The following is a 6,966-nucleotide window of genomic DNA, read 5'->3' on the forward strand; positions in this document are numbered from 1 at the left end:
TGTATCATTTAAAGCTTGTGTTTCCTTGTTTATTTTCATTTTGGATGATCTCTCCATTGGTGAAAGTGGGGTGTTAAAGTCCCTTACTATGATTGTGTTACTGTTGGTTTCCCCTTTTATGGCTGTTAGTAGTTGCCTTATGTATTGAGGTGCTCCTGTGTTGGGTGCGTAAATATTTACAATTGTTACATCTTCTTCTTGGACTGATCCCTTGATCATTATGTAGTGCCCTTCTTTGGCTCTTGTAATAGTCTTTATTTTAAAGTCTATTTCGTCTGATATGAGAATTGCTACTCCAGCTTTCTTTTGGTTTCCATTTCCATGGAATATCTTTTTCCATCCCCTCACTTTCAGTCTGTATGTGTCTCTAGGTCTGAAGTGGGTCTCTCGTAGACAGCATATATACGGGTCTTGTTTTTGTATCCATTCAGCCTGTCTGGGTCTTTCGGTTGGAGCATTAAACCATTTATAGTTAAGGTAATTAACAATATGTATGTTCCTTTTACCATTTTCTTAATTGTTTTGGGTTTGTTATTGTAGGTCCTTTCCTTCTCTTGTGTTTCCTGTCTAGAGAAGTTCCTTTAGCATATGTTGTAAAGCTGGTTTGGTGGTGCTGAATTCTCCTAGCTTTTGCTTGTCTCTAAAGTTTTTAATTTCTCTGTTAAATCTGAATGAGATTCTTGCTGGGTAGAGTAATCTTGGTTGTAGGTTTTTCCCTTTCATCACTTTAAAATGTCCTGCCACTCCCTTCTGGCTTGCAGTGTTTCTACTGAAAGATCAGCTGTTAACCTTATGGGGATTCCCTTGTAGGCTATTTGTTGTTTTTCCCTTGCTGCTTTTAATATTTTTTCTTTGTATTTAATTTTTGACAGTTTGGTTAATATGTATCTTGGCGTATTTCTCCTTGGATTTATCCTGTATGGGACTCTCTGTGCTTCCTGGACTTGATTAACTATTTCCTTTCCCATGTTAGGGAAGTTTTCAACTATAATCTCTTCAAATATTGTCTCAGTCCCTTTCTTTTTCTATTCTTCTTCTGGGACCCCTATAATTCAAATGTTGGTGCGTTTAATGTTGGCCCAGAGGTCTCTGAGACTGTCCTCAATTCTTTTCATTCTTTTTTCTTTATTCTGCTCTGCAGTAGTCATTTCCACTATTTTATCTTCAAGGTCATTTATCCATTCTTCTTCCTCAGTTATTCTGCTATAGATTCCTTCTAGAGAATTTTAAATTTCATTTATTGTGTTGTTCATCTTTGTTTGTTTGCTCTTTAGTTCTTCTGGGTCCTCGTTAAACGTTTCTTGTATTTTCTCCATTCTATTTCCCAGATTTGGATCATCTTTACTATCATTACTCTGAATTCTTTTTCAGGTAGACTGCCTATTTCCTCTTCATTTGTTTGGTTTGGTGGGTTTTTACCTTGCTCCTTCATCTGCTGTGTGTTTCTCTGTCTTCTCATTTTGCTTAACTTACTGTGTTTGGGGTCTCCTTTTCACAGGCTGCAGGTTTGTAATTCCTGTTGTTTTTGTTGTCTGCTCCCAATGGCTAAGGTTGGTTCAGTGGGTTGTGTAGGCTTCCTGGTAGAGGGAACTGGTACCTGTGTTCTGGTGGATGAGGCTGGATCTTGTCTTTCTGGTGGGCAGGACCACTGCCAGTAGTGTGTTTTGGGATGTCTGTGAAGTTATGATTTTAGGCAGCCTCTCTGCTAATGGGTGGGGTTGTGTTCCTGTCTTGCTATTTATTTGGCTTGGGGTGTCCGGCACTGGATCTTGCTGGTCAATGAGTGGAGCTGGGTCTTGGCGTTGAGATGGAGATCTTTGGGAGATTTTTGCCATTTGATATTACGTGGAGCTGGGAGGTCTTTGGTGGACCAGTGTTTTGAACTCGGCTCTCACACCTCAGAGGCACAGGCCTGACGCCCGGCCGGAGCACCAAGACCCTGTCAGCCACACGGAAAAACAGAAAAAGAAAAAATATATATATATCATTGTTCCCAAAGTCCACTGCCTCAATTTGGGATGATTCGTTGTCTATTCAGGTCATCCACAGATTCAGGGTACATCAAGTTGATTGTGGAGATTTAATCCATTGCTCCTGAGGCTGCACAGAGAGATTTCCCTTTCTCTTCTTTGTTCACACAGCTCCCAGGGTTCAGCTTTGGATTTGGCCCCGTCTCTGCGTGTAGGTCACCTGAAGGCACTTGTTACCGCTCAGACAGGATGGGGTTAAAGGAGCAGCTGATTCGGGGACTCTGGCTCACTCAGGCTCGGGGGAGGGAGAGGTACGGAATGCGAGGCGAGCCTGCGGCGGCAGAGGCCAGCGTGATGTTGCACCACCCTGAGGCTCGCCGTGCGTTCTCCCGGGGAATTTGTCCCTGGATCCCGGGACCCTGGCATGGCGGCTGCACAGGTCCTGGGAGGGGAGGTGTGGATAGTGACCTGTGCTCGCACACAGGCTTCTTGGTGGCTGCAGCAGCAGCCTTAGCGCCTCATGCCCGTCTCTGGGGTCCGCGTTGTTAGCCGCGGCTCGCGCCCGTCTCTGGAGCTCCTTTAAGCGGCGCTCTTAATCCCCTCTCCTTGCGCACCAGGACACAAAGAGGGAAGAAAAAGTCTCTCGCCTCTTCGGCAGCTCCAGACCTTTTCCTAGACACACTCCCAGCTAGCCGTGGCGCACTAGCCCCCTTCAGGCTGTGTTCACGCAGCCAACCCCAGTCCTCTCCCTGGGATCTAACCTCCAAAGCCGGATCCTCAGCTCCCAGCTCCCACCCGTCGCGGCAGGTGAGCAGACAAGCCTCTCGGGCTGGTGAGTGCTGGTCGGCCCCGATCCTCTGTGCGGGAACCTCTCCGCTCTGCCCTCCGCACCCCTGTTGCTGTGCTGTCCTCCGCGGCTCCGAAGCTCCCCGCTCCGCCACCCGCAGTCTCCGCCCGCGAAGGGGCTTCCTAGTGTGTGGAGACCTTCCCTCCTTCACGGCTCCCTCCCACTGGTGCAGGTCCCATGCCTATTCTTTTGTCTCTGTTTATTCTTTTTTCTTTTGCCCTACCCAGGTACGTGGGGGAGTTTCTTGCCTTTTGGGAGGTCTGAGGTCTTCTGCCAGCGTTCAGTAGGTGTTCTGTAGGGGTTATTCCACATATAGATGTATTTCTGATGTATTTCTGTGAAGGAATTTGATCTCCACGTCTTACTCTTCTGCCATCTTGAAGCTCTAGCCCTCCCACCTTAACTTAAAGGGAAACTTCCACAATGTCTGGAGCCCTTGATGTCCTGCAAATGAAGGAGGAGGATGTCTTCAAATTTCTTGCAGCAGGAACCCACTTAGGTGGCAGCAACCTTGACTTCCAAATGGAATAGTACATCTACAAAAGGAAGAGAAGCTGGGAGAAGCTTCTGTTGGCAGCTCGTCCCATTATTGCCATTGAAAACCCAGCTGATGTCAGTGTCACATCCTCCAGGAATACTGGCCAGTGAGCTGTGCTGAAGTTTGCTGCTGCCACTGGAGCCACTCCTATTGTGAGCCACTTCTCTCCTGGAACCTTCACTGACCAGATCCAGGCAGCCTTCAGGGAGCCACGACTTCTGGTGGTTACTGACCCCACAGCTGACCACCAGCCTCTCGCAGAGGCCTCTTACGTTAACCTGCCTACTATTGCTTTGTGTAATGCAGACTCTCCTCTGTATTATGTGGACATTGCCATCCCATGCAACAAGAAGGGAGCCCAGTCAGTGGGTCTGATGTGGTGAATGCTCGCCGAGGATGTTCTGTACATGCGTGGCACCATCTCCCGTGAACAACCATGGGAGGTCATGGCTGATCTCTGCTTCTACAGAGATCCTGAAGAGATTGAAAGGGAAGAGCAGGTGACAGCCAAGAAAGCTGTGACCAAGGAGGAATTTCAGAGTGAATGGTCTGTTCCAGATCCCGAGTTTACTGCTTCTCAACCTGAGGTGGCAGACTGGTCCGAATGTGTGCAGGTGCCCTCTGTGCCTATTCAGCCATTCCCCACTGAAGACTGGAGTGCTCAGCCTGCCACTGAAGACTGGTCTGCAGTTCCCACTGCTCAGGCCACTGAATAGGTAGGAACAACCAGTGAGTCATCTTAAGCTGTTCTTCCACACTCTTAAAATGGAAATAGGTTGACAGAAAACAAACAGTTTCTTAAAAAAAAAAAAAAAAAAAAGTCTGCAAATAACAAATGCTGGAGAGGATGCAGAGAAAAGGGAACCCTCCTACACTGTTGGTAGGAATGTAAGTTGGTGCAGCCACTGTGGAAAACAGTGTGGAGGTTCCTCAGAAAACTAAAAATAGATTTACCAATATGATCAAGCAATCCCACTCCTGGGCAAATATCCAGACAAAACTATAATTCAGAAAGATACATGCACCGCTATTTCATAGCAGCACTATTCACCATAGACAAGACATGGAAACAACCTAAATGTCTGTCAACAGATGAATGGACAAAGAAGATGTGGTACATATACACAATGGAATACTACTCAACCATAAAAATGAACGAAATAATGCCATTCGCAGCAACATGGATGCAACTAGAGATTGTCATACAAAGTGAAGGAAGTCAGAAAGAGAAAGACAAATACCATATGATATCATTTATAAATGGAATCTAAAATATGACACAAGTGAACCTATCTACAAAACAGAAACAGACTCACGGACATACAGAACAGACTGGTGGTTGCCAAGGGGGAGGGGGTGGGGATAGGGATGAAGTGGGAGGTTGGGGTTAGCAGATTAAGCTTTTATATATAGAACGGATAAACAACAAGGTCCTACTGTATAGCACAGGGAACTACATTCAATATCCTGTGATAAACCATAATGGAAAAGAGTATTTTAAGAAAAGAATGTATATACATGTATAACTGAACCACTTTTCTGTACAGTAGTGATTAACACAACATCATAAACAACTGTACTTCAATAAAAAAGAAAAGAAAGAAGAAATGCAACTAGATGCACACCAGACATAAAAGAATGTTCTCAGCAGCAGTGATGACCAAAAACCAGGAAAGATCCGAATGTCCATCAAAAGTAGAATGGATAGGGACTTCCCTGGCAGTCCAGTGGTTAAGGCTCTGCGTTTCCAATGCAAGGGGCATGGGTTCGATCCCTGGTTGGGCAACTAAGATCCCACATGCTGCATGACATGGTCAAAAAAATTAAAATTAAAAAAAAAAATAGAATGGATAAATTCTTATGTATTTATACAATGTAATACCATATGACAGTGATAATCAGGGAACTACAGCCACAGGCAACAGCTAGGAATGATTGTCATTGAGTGGAAGAAGCTACCACAAAAGAGTACATGTTGTAGAAATTCATTTATAAAGACTCTAAAAATTAGGAAAAATAATATTTGGTGATAGGATTCCAGTTCCCTTTGGGTGTTGGAGGTTGGGGCTGGGAGAGGACATTACGGGGGATTCTTGAGTTCTGGTCATGCTTTACTTCTTCATCTGGGTAGTTATACCCATCTGTTCACTTTGAGAAAATTCATGGCAATAAACACAGAATTTTTTAAATAAATATCACTTCCAAAAAGGTGTCAACCCCATGATGAAGGTTAGCTCTTCTTGTTTTATACTTCTGTATATTGCATATGCTGTCTCTATATAATCTATTTTATGACCCTCTTCACACTCATAGTCACTTGTTCAATATTTTTCTTAAGCTCTGTAAGGGCATAGAGTTCATGACCCAACACCTAGCACAGTGCCCACAAAGGTAGATAGTTAATATTTTTTGCAAGATTAAATGAATCTCAATGACACCTTGCACCAAGGTGAATTTTAAATATGCCTGCTCACACTTCTGAGTTGATCTCGAGCTTTTCTGCTTGCTTGAAAGAGTACATTCCTCCACACTAGTCTCCTGAGAGCACAACCTTTTTTTTCTCCAAGTGTGATTTCCCTGTCATGTACATTCATGGCACCACATAAATATTAAAAGCATGATCAAATGTTCCGCAGTTGGAATATGTTGAGTGAATGACTCAGTGAGAAGTGTCCTTCTGTTGTGTGATTAAACAAGACACATAATATTACATGTTGTCAGAACAGGATGAAGTCAACATAGTCTAGATTAATGTGGATGTTACTGGCTTGTCCATGGCCAGAATGGATAGGGAATCTGGCATTGTCCCTGGCCAATGGAAGAAAACTTAGACAAGTTCTGAAGCTAATATTTTTTGATCTTTCCATACCCTGAGCAGCATTTCTTTGCTACTGTGGATTGGGGAGAAGGTAGGATTATTCAGAACACATGGAGCACTTGGGGAAAGAGAACACAAAACACTTAAAACTCGACTCTGATAAACATAAAACTTGTGTCCTGCCAAGTTCAAATGCAGTTTTTCCAAGATACAAATTTCATGGATAAGTTCAGGGAACCAAAGGGACATTTGATCAGTTGGCAACTGAGCTGAAGCTGGTTCAGGATCCAAATTCTTTCCTCACATCTTCACACCCAACCCCTCCCCCGACTCCACTACTGCTTGGGTATCCCATGGTGTCATATTTAGCCTTCAGATTCTTTCACATAGGTTGTCTTTACAGGCCTTAATGAGGAGAGGAAAAAATGACAGAAAACAAAGAAACACATGAGCTTTTCTTTCACCTCTCCACCACCTGAATGGATCCAGTGTCCCTCCTCTTTATAAAATTCTGCCCCAAAATGGTGCTGCATCATAAACGTGTGCCAGTGAAAGTAGGCATGAGGGTGGGGGAGAGGAGAATTGGGGGTGGATGGTTCAGGTTATGGAGACAGTGTGTTCTTTCAAAAAGAGAAAGAAACCTGGGCTTCCCTGGTGGCGCAGTGGTTGAGAGTCGGCCTGCCGATGCAGCGGACACGGGTTCGTGCCCCGGTCCGGGAGGATCCCACGTGCCGCGGAGCGGCTGGGCCCGTGAGCCATGGCCGCTGGGCCTGCGCGTCCGGAGCCTGTGCTC

The 6,966-nt window shown here is 44.9% G+C and overlaps 1 pseudogene; it reads left to right on the forward strand.

Annotated features, from left to right (window-relative positions):
• Positions 1–3,240: 3,240 nt before the first annotated feature.
• Positions 3,241–4,098, forward strand: LOC103069929 (40S ribosomal protein SA pseudogene; annotated as a pseudogene).
• The last annotated feature ends 2,868 nt before the right edge of the window (positions 4,099–6,966 follow it).

The sequence above is a fragment of the Lipotes vexillifer genome, unplaced genomic scaffold, assembly GCF_000442215.2.
Source record: "Lipotes vexillifer unplaced genomic scaffold, Lipotes_vexillifer_v1.1 scaffold220, whole genome shotgun sequence".
In the NCBI taxonomy this organism is placed as follows: Eukaryota; Metazoa; Chordata; class Mammalia; order Artiodactyla; family Lipotidae; genus Lipotes; species Lipotes vexillifer.